Here is a 16,384-nt window from a genome sequence, read left to right as displayed (position 1 = left end):
CCATATTATGTGAGTGTGTTCTATATATTTTAAGGTGTGGCTAGAGTGGTTGTAAGTAGAGAAAAGAGAAAATGTTGTTGTTCATGTGCAAAACACTTCATGGGTAAATTTGGAGAACCACTGTTCTAACCTCCAAAACTTTTAATACTTTTTGAAAGTGGTTGTAATAGGTGGAGAAAATTTAATGATAAATGTATAAAGAAATATTAATTAACTGAAAAGGAGAGAAAAAAGTAATGATTTGTAGTGTAATTTAAGATTTTGAGATTGAGAACCGATTGAAAATACTTAGATGTCAGAATTTAAGCTTTAATCCATACATACCAGAAATTACGATTATAGTATTCATTGTTCATCCTATCCCCATCTCCACACTTTTCATCTCTAGCATGGATTTTTGTTATTTTTTAATGTTAAATTATTATATAAATATATTAAAAGGGAGATTTAATTTTGTGAGACAAATCCACTATTTAACTATGTTGGTACTTTTCATGCACATGGTACTAGGGTCAAATGCATGGTTTTATTTTTCTCATCTTATAGGTGTCTTTCGTCTTCACCCACGTACTATGCATAGCGGAGGCAAGTGAGTTCTAGATATTTGAGTAAGGTGATGCTGGACTGTCGATATCTAGTAAAAAAACAATTAAATCAAGTTCCAAATTACCTAAGCAAGCTAAGGTAATTAGGGTGTCGAACCACAAGGAGTATGTGGTCAATGCAACGTGTAATAGATTTTATACGATTATGAAGTAATGAATTGTAGTATTGATAATACAAGCAAACAAGTTTGGTTTTAATAATTAAACAAGCAATTAACAACTCTCAAACAATTAATAGAAACAGATCACACTAGGGGTTCAAGTAAGCATATTACAGTAGTCTCATGTTAATTTAACAGAATATTTATCAAAGACAACACATACTGATTAACTAGACAAACCTTAGGCATCAATAATCGCTAACGCACAACACTAATTATCAAACAATCCTTACCAGTGTGACCCGGCTAAGGGAAACTGTATGTTTTATCATATTCATACTAGTCAAACAACCATATAAGCAATTATCATAGCAACCAACAAACTAATCGTTCAGATAGACATAAACCTAAACCAACTGAGTGCAAAACAATACTAGACATCAATACTCATAGATTAATCAAAGATAAATACAATCAAGTTGTTCTTTAACACATGAGAAAACTAAAATAATACAAACTTTACATCCTGGTTATGAATCTAGAAGACAATCCGCTTCTCGACATCACAAGATATTCAATTATGATGATATGGAACATGTAAATGATCTCCGGATGAATCGAAATGATGAAATTACTATTCTTTTGCTGTGGAAACTGGCTGAAAAGTGTTAGATGATATTAGGTTCGTCATAAGGATATAATAACAAACACCCTAACTTTCCCGTCTTCGCCACCCATCGCGGTACGTGATTGGGTCTTCCCAGGTCCATCGTGTATCGCGATGGACCATAAGTCAACAACCATTATTTTAATCCCATCGCGATACGCGATGGGTCTCCATCCTCTCCCATCACGTACTGCAATGGGACTCTTCACCAACAATCATTGTTTCTTGCATCGTTTTGCGTGTTGGACATCCCGGGTCTTCATTCCGTGCTCGTGCAGGTCCAAAATAGCTGCTTTAAGTACATGTGACCTAAAATATAACGTGCGCATATGAAGTACCAAAATTCGTACACCAAACAGCTAAAACTAGTAAATAAATGAACTAAAATATATACAAACTAACCAACCATCACATCCCCACACTTATCTTTTGCTTGCTCTCACGCAAAACTCTAAAGTAAACATGAACCTCTATCATAGGTATGTCAATTATCGCCATTAATACTAGTAAGGTTTAAAGTCATACCCAGTTTCCTAGATTGACAACCCACAAATAAAAATATTAACGCTATAAAAACAATAGAACCACCCAGACGAGTATACATTGTTTATGGTTAAGGTATACATGTTCATACCCCTTAATCTATCAACACTTCTCTCGGTTTATTATCTTGACTAGCAAAAGATGTGCTAGTATATGTCTCTTCCCTAAAATAACAAATATGAGTCACAACTTAATATGCTTGCAGGTCAGTCTTATCTCCACGGTGTGATCTGCCCTCGGACTAAGGGTTTTGCTGAGGCTTAGGTTTGGGTGTGAATTAGGTATATTTAGTGACTATTGTGGATGAAATCCAATTTTTTACAAATAAACAACTTATCAATCAAATACAAACAACTTGCTAATTACAATAAATTACTAGAACTGATATTTTTTTTTCAGACAATACAAACTTATAAACAGTATTTACAACTCTATTGAGACATATGTACATTGTGTACTACGCTCTACAACTGACTATATACAACTCGATAACGAACTGAATTTCATCACACAAGGTTAATAAAGGCCAAGGCTAAAATGGTGTGTAATGCGGGTTTAGCAAATTAAAAAGGATTAAGGTCCAAATGTGCTCCTAGGGGGATAATGTCGGGTAGGGAATTTTATTTAGTGGGGAAAATATATGTACAGGTTTTCTAAAGTCCTAATGTCCATACAGGTGGTGGTATTAAGATCTCGATAAGCATATGCGAAGCAAATTCTAATTCTGTGAAACATACCGGTTACCCTCAATAAATGATAAGACATATTTTATATTTATTTTATAGTATGTGTATTACGTATAGGGAGCTATCTCATAACATGTATGGAATTATGGGCTACCGATATGAAACATGTATACCCCTCCCCTTGACTCGTTATCCCCGCCTAAACAACCCCATTTTCAACTTCTCTTTTTGAATAAAAAATTGTTAGGAAAACTATCGAGAAGCTGAAAAACCAACCATGACAAGAAACCTAAAACTTGGCATTAATAACAATAATTAACATTTAACAACTTTTGTTTTCGAACACTCTTCGATGTACTATCGGGCTAAAAGTTTCAATTTCCCCCATCCCCACACTTGTGGTTGACATTGTCCTCCGTGTTTTAATAATATGATTCGTTTAAACAACATTTGGAGGGCGGGGTTGAAATTGACTATAAATTTTAAAACTTGGGCTCTAATGTGATGGTTCTGACACTAAAATATACAATTACACTTATAACACTTAAACTAAAATAACAAAATAAATTATGAAACTGAAACCACCTGATATGAATGATAATGCATGCTCAACGTGGCTTGTAAACTCTCGTGGACACTCATGAACACTCGTCTCCTTAAATACTATAACCGAATATGCAAAATCTCGAAACGTGTAGAAGCAAGCTTCTCACAATTGTAAGACATAGGTCTTTTAGGAATTTTGCAAAAATGATTTTTTAATCAATTTTATAAGACGATTACCGAGCCGAATTATTTAATTTCATAATAAATTTTGTTAAACGAGTTAAAAATGTTAAAAGACCTAACTCACTTTTGTAGGAATCATGATTTCATTTAGCGTATGAAACAAGCCCTTTAAACCCCCCGGTAGCTAGGGTGGACGAGTGAGGTCTCTGAGGGTTTATAGTGAACAACACCCACAAAGTTCCAAATACAACAAAATATACAATCAATTAAACACAAAAGATGTCAAATAAAAGATATATATAGATATATTACCCAGCCGGTTACCCATACAGCTTTCCCTAAAATAATATTATTTTATACAGGCCATGATCATGAAAAACAAAATAAAGGGAAAATAAGAAAACATATAACCGGTAGTCTGCTACAACATCTAATCACGGGTCCTCCATCTAAACGTCATTACCACTCGCCTAAGCCGCATTGCCACCCGCTACCTCAGCCTTACCACCAGCCTACAGATCAGGAGTCTGAAGAGAAGCGGGGATCGGTACCTTAATATGAGTATATAAGACTTTAAAGTACTAGTCGCTGCAGGCCAAGTGGGCCTGCATCTCCTCCTGCCTAGCGATGATGGTGAGCTGGTGTTGAAAAATCATATGAAGCGTAACCGGATGTTGTGGCAATGGTGGTGGATGTTGTCTAAGCGGGAACTGTTGTTGGGGCCGCATCATCCGCAGGATCATAACGTGCTGCATGTGAGTCGGAACTCTCATTTGTAGTGCAACAACAACATTTGTCTCTGGAGGTGGTGGAGCCTGTGGTTCCTATCTGATCGGGACCAATGCAGGAGGATCATGTAACTCGCAGATCCCGGCCCCCGGACATCCTCCAAAGTATATGTCTTTGTAGCGGGTCCCGGGGTAAAGTAATCCACCGGATAATAAGCAAAAACCCTCCAACACTATGCAATCCGCGTGATGAAAGGCCCCAAATATAACCGTGCTGATGAATCCTGTAAACTACGGTTCCGAGCAAATGAAGTGAGCAGCAGCATCGCGATATTGGCCTCTCAGTGGCCAATGATAGACAATAAGCATAACAAATCCAAGTTGCTGCATTTCTCGTGGCCAGAGTGACGACCAACGATAGTGCAAGCAACGATTCTATGCAAGTATCGATGGACGGGGTCCTATATGGATGACTCAAACACTGTGCTAGAGTGGGCCGCATCCGCAATATGCTCTCAGAACTAAGTCAACTTGGCCTCATTCAACCAAAAATCTCGATCTCACTGAGCCCGCAACATATACCTCTTGAAACTCTGAATAAACTCGGGATTCTGAACCTCCTCCTGTGTATAAAACAATGTGGCCACGGAAAAATCTGGAACGAATATCTCATACGTGTTCTGGCCTAAGGCAAATGGAACTGTGTGCTGCTCTGTAAAAGTCGGTGGCCATGTGTCAGAATGAAGAGTAGAACTCACATGTAAACTCAATATACAGTGGTGAGTCACACACGAGCACAACGGCCCACTGATCTTTCAATAACTGTCTAAACCTATCCTCGACCACCAGCGACTGCATCAATCCCCAATCAACGCTCTTGTGTCTGAGCAACTGCAATGGCTGAACCTGTGCGTACATGGTGTTCTCCTTTGAGAATGTCGTGAAACAAAGAACCATGTGATGTGCCCGAACACCATCCCCGACTATGTCTACCCGCTTTGTCTCCTTGATAATGGGGATCTCTTCCCCATCATATCTAATCTCACACGGCGGCGACTGTGGTAGCTGAACAAACGGGTGTTCCTTGGGTGCACCCCGAGGAGCAGCCACTGGCCCACGGCGGTCCAAACCTCCCGGTCTCTCCTGTCTCATCCTCTTGCGCCATGCGGCGCGTGCTATAGCATTTCGATCGCGGTCGTCCCACATAATGAAATAATAAAACAATAATAAAATGAAAAAGACACAAAAAAAGAAAAATTCGGGGATACCCTGTACACGTATTCATAAAACCATATTGTCCCGCCCAATGGAGATTGAGTACGGGTGGGTCAATCAATAAAACCATATTGTCCCGCACAAAGTCATCTCCGAAGACTCGATTAAACATTAAACACACAACTGACTTGATTTATTTACATTATGAAATACCACACATAACAGACATACTCATACATGCACACAATTACGTACTAATTGTCTCAAAAAACGTGCAAACAAATAAAACAAAAATATAACTCTAAATCACATTTCGGTAACAGTTATATAACAAGTCGGGTTTATTTTAAAATATTATTAATGTATTATCAAGTTTAGTTCAAAATCACTCGTTTAATTCCGACAATTCACGATCATTGACATAATAATAAAATGATGATTTTTAATTCTGAACTTAAACCCGACTCATCACAACATTCGTTAAATAAAACTGACAAACAGTTAGCATGCGAACATCCAACCCCATGACCCAGGAAACAACTAATTTTACAAACCCATAGTTACCATACTTTAATTAAAACTTTAAACCAAACTCGAGCCTAACCACCCGCACAATATGAACAATGTCAGACATGAAAATTATACACCAACTCACCAACCAACCTTAAAGTTGTCAGTTAGAAACCCGAAAATGTATATCATATTTATAAACCTCCTTGACAAAGCACAAACTGATTATAAAAATTCAATTGAAAACATACCTAGATGCCGGGAAATACAATAAAACACTTAAATAGTGACAGTGATGTAGTAACAGTGGCTGTAGAAAGCGGTGGTGTGCGATGGTGTTTGTTGACGACGATGACGGTGATGAAAGATGGTGACGGGAGTGGTTGATGATAACATGGTGGTGGTGAGGATGAAGATAGATGTGAGATACGATGATGAGTGAGTGATGATGCTAAATGCGGATGATGATGAAAGTAGTTGAATTAGGTGGTGGTGGTGACTGTATTTTATTAATTTTTTTCCGAATCTTTTATGACCCATCGCGTAACACGATGGGTACCAGGTCGCGTATCGCGACCCAATTTCAGAGGAATTAGGGTTTTGATCCCATCGTGGTACGCGATAGGATTTGTATGGCGTTATCGCGTACCTCGATGATGCCATATATGTTTGAGAAGCCAATTTCCATCGTGTGACGCTATGGCATGATATTAAAGCCATCGCGTATCGCGATGGGATGTAATTGACATAAAGTTTTGTGCGAAAACGGGTCTAGCCATTTTCCAACCTAACCAGTTTTCAGCATCCCGGCATTACCCTGAACACGTTTCCGAACACAAAACATACTTTACGTACCTGAAAAGACGTGTAAATGACCAACCTTTACCGAACTCTTATGAAATGCATTTCACCACATAGCTTCCCCACACTTGGTATTTGTTGCACAAAACTCGAGACAACAATCAATATGCGACTTAATAAAATGAAAGCAAATTGGAAGCACACTTACAAACCTCGGGTTGCCTCCCAGTAAGCGCTGAATTACGTGTCACAACTCGAAAATGCCTCGAATGCTCAATTGTCATCATAAACCGGTGAGGTCACTATGAAACTCACCGATTCTTTGTCCATATTGTGAATGTCTTCCATTTCCAAGTATGGCTTCTATATATATCCATTTACCACATGCCTCAAGTGGTCATCAAAATCCTCGATCTCATATTGCCAGTGATTCCCAACTCGAACAATCAAATACGGGCCCGTCCACTTGCTTTTCTAACTAACCCGGGAAAAACTTCATCCTTGTGTTGTAAAGCAAAACCTTTTGATCAACTTCAAAATTCTTCAACCGGATCTTTGCATTGTGTACCTTCTGCATCTTTGCCTTGTATGCCGATGTGCACTCGTATTCCTCATCTTTTATGATGTGCGAAAAGCTATATATAAATATTAATATCTAATTCTCGCAATTCAACACTAAGTCTTAAATTTACAAAACTAAAATTCCTAACTAAGCTTCACACAAACGACAAGTGTATCGGTCGCGTAGCAGCACCGTCTAATGGAAGTCCGGATGTCAAATACAAAGACACGTGAGAACGGCTCAGAAAACTAACCCTAATCTAAGTCCTGCCTAAATAATATATTTGTTTATTTTATTTATTTAAAACTAATTTAACTTAACTAACTTAACAAACTGTGAAACTTAACTAACGGAGCTCTTAACGAATATGGAGAAACGACTACCTAGGAAAGAATCCTATAAATAGTCAAACGACTAACGGAATTAACTAATCACACGACACTGGGATCTTAAAATAATCAACTAAGGCTCATTAAATTTCGCTAGATCACCTCTCGGTCTCACCAACTAACCCTCAAAAATCCAACAAGATTGAATAAATGCACCTGGAAAAAGATTACTAAGGTACCCTAATAACGCATCTCCTCTCGGACTCAACGACACAAAACCCTCTTAAAATTGGTACTAGAAATTATAGGGATAAGGGGTAACAATATCTAACCCAATCTAAGACACATATTTGCACGCAAAACTAAACCGGATAAGACAAAACTCGCTCTCGCGCAATTCTAACCTAACCGAATAAAGACGCGAGACAAACCAACTCCCTATTACCTCTCGAATCGCAAGGAAGGTGAACCTATTGAATTTTAATAATTAATTTCACTCAAGATTCATATGGTCGCGCTAACCACAAACAGATCAAAAACACTAAGTCTATGACCTAACCGAATAACCCTAACCAGACAATACACAATCAATCACTCAAGGAAATAAGGAGAATCACATGCAACAATTATATAAAAACAATAACTAACACATCCAAGATCAAAATAGATAAAGCTTTTCAATAGTAATACGTCATGTGATCAATTAAAACTAAATAAATTGTCAAACAACGTCAATAATCATCTCAACCTAGGTAGTGCAAATAGTTTAGCTACTCATAATAATAAAAGAATCAAAATAAATAGTAGTCAAACTCATGTCTAACAATTCTTGAATGAAATAAATAATGTTTTAACAAGTAAAACCGAATAATAGACGAACCAAGGAATGCTCCTTTCCAAGACTTGCAAACTTGATGTTGCCTGCCTTCTTCCTGTTCCGTTTATCTGCCGTCCAACCCTCACCAACCCTATAAATTATAAACGAACTTCGGAGTCTTTCGTTGAAGCGGCTGTTGTCCCCCATCGTCAATATATTCAGCCCCAAGATAATAAACCCTTTTATTCTTGTTGTGTGTCTTGCACCCTACTCCAATCTTTGTGGGCCCAAATAATATGTTTTAAATATGTCTTGCATTATTAGTCCCTGCACATGAAGTTCATTTTATTTATTGTAACTCAACGAAACAAACAAATGTTATTATAAATATATCTTGCGAATTGAAATTTGTATAACAATAATTCTAATAAGATCACACAAGACTTTAATTAACTGCACACATTAGTATTTTTATTCATAGCACATAATGAGTTAAGTATTATTATTCATTCAAGTTTAGTTCAAACGTTTTATATTAGCTCGTTGTCTCATGAAGTGTTTAAATTCAAATATGAGCCAAATATGAGTATTATTCAATAAAAGCCTAGCTTAAAAGTACTCAAAGCGTAGGAAATATTATCATAAAAATATGTATAATTCACAACGTATCAAATATTCCCACACTTAAACCTTTTTCGTCCCTGAAAAAGAAATCTTCACAGGATCATAACCAAGTGAAAATAACAAACTCCCAGATTATTTAATATTATTAAAACAATAGAAACAACTCGACATATTGACCGCGATTGCCGGTATTGTTGTCCACTTAAACCCAGGCACTAACCAATCAAGCCCCCAATTGCATTAAGCGTTTTAAGTCCAAAAATCAAGGCTACACCTACCTCATCTCAGACAAAGAGAGCTAGAAGAACTAGAGTCGAAGCAAACTAGTCCGACAAATCATCATAAGCTAAGGACTCGTTGATGGTACTAATTAGATGCACTCGGTAAAATTTGATGGATGAATGGTCATATGGAGGTCGTACGAGCTATTCCTAAATATTATTGGACTTTGTCCTATAAATTCCTAATTTGATATTTATTGACTAAGAACCTTCGAGCCCCAATAGTGTATCCTCAGAGTCACTATCCCCTTGGTACACGTAAATTCTAAGCCCCGTCTAGTATGTGCATCTTTGGCCTCTTTTACTAACGTTGAGAATGCTTATTTGGCATTTTACAATTCATAACTTTCTCACAATCATTTGCTTTTTTTTAACAACTTTTTGGAATACTCATAACTTTCATAACATACTTCGTTTCTTTTAGTTCTCCTTCTTTTTTTATATCACCCTAAAGTATATAACTATTTCTAAGCTCGTAAAAAGATGGACATGTGGTGGTGTGCTGGTTTGAGCGCATCTAAGTCTTACCATCTCAAAGTTCTTAGATTATGGTAATCCTCCCTAAATATCGAAATTCGATTTCACCGTTTTACAAATTATTAGATATATAAAATTTGCAAAAGAGGACTATCAAAGCTAGTTGGGCCTACCGACACATCCCAAATCAGATATGCAAACCATCTCTTCTTTTATTATTATCATATATTTTTTTTAAAAGTTCCAAGAGCTTGTTAACAGAACGGTAATAATATCATATCCTGCTTAACGTAGAAGAAAAACAAATTTCAATGGACATTTTTTTAAACTTTTTTTAATTATTTTTTATTTATTTTTTTTTTCAAATTCAGTCGCCCTAGTCACTTTTAGTTTTCGGGTCAATGGCTATCCCGTATGTATACAAGTAGATAATAGGACCAAACATATACATGTATATATCCCTCAAACTTGAGTAACCGACATAATTTTCAACGAAAGACTGAAAAAATGTTCTTATTAACTTTTTTTTATTTTTTCATTTTTTTGAAAATAAATTTTCTACAACTAAGTAAAATAAATTCTCATCCCCACAGTTAGAACGAAATCGTCCTCGATGAGAACAAGGAAAAAATAAAATATAAATAAAAATAAAACTTAAAATATAAAAAAGTAAAATAGAGAACGGGTTACTCCCCTAGTTTATATGCAGAATCTTCATCAGCTGTACATCAATCGACCGTATTGCATTTCATTCGCGGCCGCAACCTCGGGAGAACCAGTTCCAAAACGCCATCAGAGCTACCATGCGCATAATAATACCTGCAATAACTCAAACTCGTTCGCATGTAGCGGCGTATAAAACAGAAAACAAAAACATAAGAAATAAACATATTTTTATGTTTTTGAATTTTTTTATTTTTTTGAATTTTGAATTTTAATTTTTTTGAATTTTTTTATATATTTTTTTAAATAACAAAAATTAAATAAATAAAACACATAATAAAGAAAATCATAATACACACTCTACAACTCGGGCTGTCTCCCGAGTGATGCATCCAACACGTCTACGCCTCGATGAGTAGGTCAAGGTAGAACACCTCGACTGTCTGATAAGCAATTGGCGCGCCTATGTAGTGCTTCAACCTGTGACCGTTCACCTTGAACTTCCAACTTTCGTCTTCAATCTCAATTGTGCCATACGGGAATACCTTAGTAATGGTGAACGGGCCTAACCATCGGGAATTCAGCTTCCCCCAGAAATAACCGTAATCGGGAATTATATTGCAAAACCCGATCCCCACACTTGAACTGTTTATCACCTCTCAACTTCCTATCATGCAGCTCTTTCGTCCGCTGCTTATAACTATATGAATGCGCATATGCATGATCCCGCAACTCCTCTAACTCATGCAACTGATGGAAATGATTCTCGCCCGCGGATGAAAGATCGAGGTTAACTGTTTGAAACGCCCAAGAAGCACGGTGCTCCAACTCAAGAGGTATATGGCAGGCTTTCCCATAAATAATCCAAAACGGTGTGAAACTGGTCGGAGTTTTATACGTTGTACGGAAAGCCCACAAAGCATCATCTAATTTGTCAGACCAATCCTTTCGGTTTAGCCTAACCGTCTTCTCAAGAATGCGTTTAATGCCCCGGTTACTCACCTCCACCTGTCCCCTAGTCTGTGGGTGGTAGGCAGTCGCAAGCCGATGGGTGACCCCATAGCATTGCAATACCTTCTCCATCTGTACATTGCAGAAGTGAGTACCTCGATCACTAATCAAGGCTTTCGGTACACCAAAATGAGAGAAAAGATTTTTCAGAAATCTCACTACAACTCGGGCGTCGTTAGTGGGCAAGGCTCTGGCCTCGACCCACTTGGAAACGTAATCAACTGCTACAAGTATGTACTTGTTCCCTCTAGACGACGGGAACGGCCCATAAAATCAATACCCCAAATGTCAAAAACCTCGCAAAACCTGAATAGCATTCTGGGGCATCTCATTTCGGGATGAGATGTTACCAACACGCTGGCATCGGTCACAGCTTTTAACGAACACATGAGCATCTTTGAAAATCGAAGACCAATAGAATCCTGAATCGAAGACCATCTTAATAGTAAGAACAGCACCATGGTGACCAGCTGATCAGCACCTATACGAAAAAGAAACGGGTCGTCCTAGATGTAGAACTTTACGTCAGCAAAGAAGTTCTTCTTTTGCTGGTGAGACATCCTCTTAGGGAGGGAACCATCGACGAGGAAATGCGCGAAATCGGCAAACCATGGGTAGCCCTAATCCTGGGCTCTGACAAACATGAGATTCTCTATCGGGAAATGGTCGTTGATGATGACACCAGCATCTCAAATCTCGGCTCTCTCAAAACGTGACAAGTGATCGGCCGCTAAATTCTCGCCCCCCTTTTTATCACGGATTTCAATATCAAACTCTTGAACCAGCAGGGTCCATCGGATGAGACGAGGTTTAGCGTCCTGCTTGCTGAAAAGATAACGAATGGCAACATGATCCGTGTAGACGAGTATTTTGGACAAAACAAGATAGGACCATAACATATCAAATGCAAACACCACATCTAACAACTCTTTCTCGGTGGTAGTGTAACCCTCCTAAGCACTGTTTAGGGTCCGGCTCGCATAGTTGATCGGGTGGAAGTGCTTCTCCTTTCGCTGTCCAAGCACTGCTCCAACGGCATATTCGCTCGCGTCGGACATCAATTTGAATGGCAAAGACCAGCCGGGAGCAATCATTATCTGGGCGTAAACGAGCTTGTCTTTTAGAAGATCAAACGCCTCGATACACAATTCAAAGAAGACAAATGGAGCGTCTTTCTCTAGTAGCTTGGTCATTGGTCTCGCAATTTTTGAGAAATCTTTAATGAACCGGCAATAGAAACATGCATGACCGAAGAAGCTACAAATGGATCTCACAGAAGTGGGCGGGGGAAGATTAGAAATGGTTTCAATTTTAGCTCGATCGACTTCAATCCCCGCATTCGAGATCCTATGTCCTAAAGCGATGCCCTCGCGTACCATAAAGTGACACCTCTCCAAGTTGAGGACTAGGTTGGTGTCGACGCAACGAGCCATCATGTCACACCCTCAAAATCCACTAACGGAGTTTTACCGTCAGAGGGTGTGAACTAACAGGATCGGATTCATTAGTTATGATCAAACCATAAAACAAAGTTTCAAAACCATGAAAACCCGTTTACGAGTAATTAAATGCGGAAGCGTAAAAACCATAGGAACCAATGTTGCGTCACGCAGGACGACTTAAAACCCAACGATAACAGTTTAAAATAAGTTTGCATAATTAAAAGTGTTTCAAGCAATGCATGATCCTAAACCGCGCGCCCGCCTCGGCTACCTGAGAATAACATACTAAAAGTGTCAACACAAGGTTGGTGAGTTCACAAGTTTATATAAAATAAAGCGTTTAGCATTTGCGTTCAGCGTTTTGCGTTAAGCGTTTTGCGTTACAGCGTTTTGCTTTACCAGATAGTGTTATGTCAATTATATATCTATAGGTAGCTAGCCTATAAAACAAGTATCACTGAGTGTTCGACACCGAAGCTGACTGTTTATCATTTGCCTTGCCACCAGGTCTATCCCGACCATGGTATGTGTTTAGCCAAGATTACACCCACTCGACCTCCAGTCGAGTTTAGCGTTGGGTGTAGAGCGAGTTCTCAACACCCTATCGCGAACAAGTTTCCCCGTTACCTCACTCGAACCACCCTGCTTATCCCAACACCCTACCACCCATAACCGAACCTGTAGAGCGAGTTCTCGCAGCTGTTGTTTCATTCTTGGAGCGTGACGTGGGTTACATGCGCTATACGAGAGCTAACGTTTCCGGACTGTTAAAAGACGGAACCGAGACTAAGGAGGAAATTGCCCGCATGGCAACGGCAATGAAGGAAATGCAAGAGGCTAGTGATCAACAGATGAAGATTATGAGAAAGATGCAAGCCGAGATGATAGACTTGCAAGAGCAACTCCAAGTAGCAAGGACCCGAACCGAGATAGCATTAGAGCGTTGCGATGTCTTACAAATGCAAATTACTCAGAACGCAGCCGAACCTGAGGCAGAGCCTGAGGCCGAGCCTGAGGCAGATCCCGAAGAGGAGCCTGAGGAGGACCCCGAGGAAGATCCCGAGGAGGAACCTGAAGAAGAACCGGAGGAAGAACCGGCTGAGGAGGAGGCACACTCAGAGGTGTCCTCAGATGATGACATCTAGTGATGATAACACCTAGATGGAGGGGTTGTCTCCATCCGAACTATTATTTTCTATGATTTTAAGGATTGATTGGAAATACTTTGTAGCGAATACAATGGTTTTAATCATGAATTATTAATTAGATTAATATATGGTTGTGATGTGATGTTGTTTCTTATTTCTTTCTTACCTATCTTTTATTACATGTATGGTGTGTTGTATATGAAAGAAAAATTCATGTTTAACATTTTATATTGTGATTCTAGGAAATGGCTGAAAGAAACGCTGGACACGGACGTGGTAACATCAACTTGACTGCAGCTGAACTCCAAACTCTGCTGAACGACCATGCGGCGGCCGCTTTAGCCGCACATGTTCATAACCAAGCTGGAGGTCCAATTGGAACGTGTACCTTCAAGAATTACCTTGACTGCAAGCCCAGTACGTTTAAGGGCACTGAGGGAGCTATAGGCTTCCTGCGTTGGGCTGAGAAGGCCGAATCGGCGTTTGAGATGTGTAATTGTCCCCCTGCCAGTAGGGTCAAATTCGCTGTTGGAACACTTGAGGATTCTGCCCTCACTTGGTGGAATTCAAACGTGCAGATCCTTGGATTGGAACTGGCTAACGCGATGAACTGGGAGGAGTTCAAAAACATGATGCGAGAAGAGTACTGTCCGAGAGAGGAGATTGCAAAGTTGGAATCTGAGTTTTGGTCATTGAAGATGGTGGGCTCAGAAATCAAAGCCTACACTACCCGTTCTCACGAGTTAGCGGTGATGTGTCCGCGGATGTAGATCCGCCGAGTAAGAGGATTGAAATGTATATTGATGGGTTAGCACCGCAAATTCAGGGCATGGTGACGTCTTCCAGACCAGCCACGATTCAACAAGCGATCCATTTAGCTCACAAACTGACGGATCAAGCTGTGACCCAAGGTGCGTTACCACCTAGGGGTTCAACCGCTAAAGCCCGTGACAACCCGAGTAATGACAACAACAGCAACAGCAACCCGAGCAGCGGAAAGAGAAAGTTTGACAACACCAGATCCTCATCCTCGAACCTCCCACAGCAACAACACTACCGTAAGCCCGAATTCACTCGGAGCTTCAACAATCAGAGTCACAACAACAATAACAACGGTAGCGGGCAGGGTTCGAGCGGATATGCTGGGAAATATCCGAAGTGCCATAGGTGCAACTACCATCATGCTGGCCCGTGTGACCGTGTCAAGTGTCAGGGATGCGGAAAGATGGGTCACCAGGCAAAGGAATGTAGAGGAGACCTTGCGGCAAAGGTGCTCCTAAACCACCTATGACGACGAAGGGATGTTTCGAATGTGGGCAGGAAGGTCATTTCAGGAAAGATTGTCCCAAGCTGAAACAGAACGACAACAATGGAGGTAATGGAAGTGGCAGTAGTGGTGGAAACAATGGTAAAGGAAGAGCTTTTGTTATTGGGTCGGGTCAAGCCCGCAATGATCCGTACGTGGTGACTGGTAAGTTCCCTGTGAACGATTGTTTTGCTTCTGTATTGTTTGACACTGGAGCTGATAGGAGTTTTGTGTCGAAAGCCTTTAGTCAACTCTTAGACTTATCTCCAACTCCGTTAGATGCTAAGTTTCCTGTTGAATTAGCTGACGGTAAGACTATAGTAACGACTCATGTACTTGCGGGATGTAAGTTAAAACTGTCAGGTCATGTTTTCGATATTGACCTTATTCCTTTTTCGCTTAGTAGTTTCGATGTCGTGGTCGGCATGGACTGGTTATCCGAGAACCGAGCAGAGATTATATGTCACGACAAGATAGTCCACATTACTACCCCTTCCGGCGAGATCATTTCGATCCGAGGTGAGAGAAGCGGCATGACCACCAGCGTTATTACCCTCATGAAGGCGCAGAAGTACCTACGAAAGGGTCATCCGACAATTTTGGCACAGATTGTTGAGAAACCCGCGGAGGAGAAGCGAATTGAAGATATACCGATTATGAGAGATTTTCCGGAAGTTTTCCCGGAGGATTTGCCTGGACTCCCTCCTATACGACAAGTCGAATTCCAAATCGAGTTGACACCCGGTGCAGCACCCGTAGCACGAGCCCCGTATCGGCTCGCACCGGCGGAGCTTCAGGAGTTGTCCACTCAGTTGCAGGATTTATTGGATAAAGGTTTTATCCGTCCTAGCTCATCACCATGGGGAGCCCCTGTCTTATTTGTCCGAAAGAAAGACGGGACTTTCCGCATGTGCATCGACTACCGGGAGTTGAACAAGGTGACGGTCAAGAACCATTATCCTTTACCCCGAATTGATGATTTGTTTGACCAGCTTCAAGGATCTAGTTATTACTCGAAGATCGATCTGCGATCTGGTTACCACCAACTAAGAGTGCGCGAAGAAGATATCTCAAAGACGGCTTTCAGAACACGGTATGGTCACTACGAGTTTTCGGTTATGCCTTTTGGCCTAACCAAC

The sequence above is a fragment of the Bidens hawaiensis genome, unplaced genomic scaffold (assembly GCF_021521415.1).
Source record: "Bidens hawaiensis isolate Kalapana, Puna unplaced genomic scaffold, B.hawaiensis_p1.1 tig00042924_1, whole genome shotgun sequence".
Lineage (NCBI taxonomy): Eukaryota > Viridiplantae > Streptophyta > Magnoliopsida > Asterales > Asteraceae > Bidens > Bidens hawaiensis.
Note: the sequence above shows the minus strand (reverse complement) of the source record.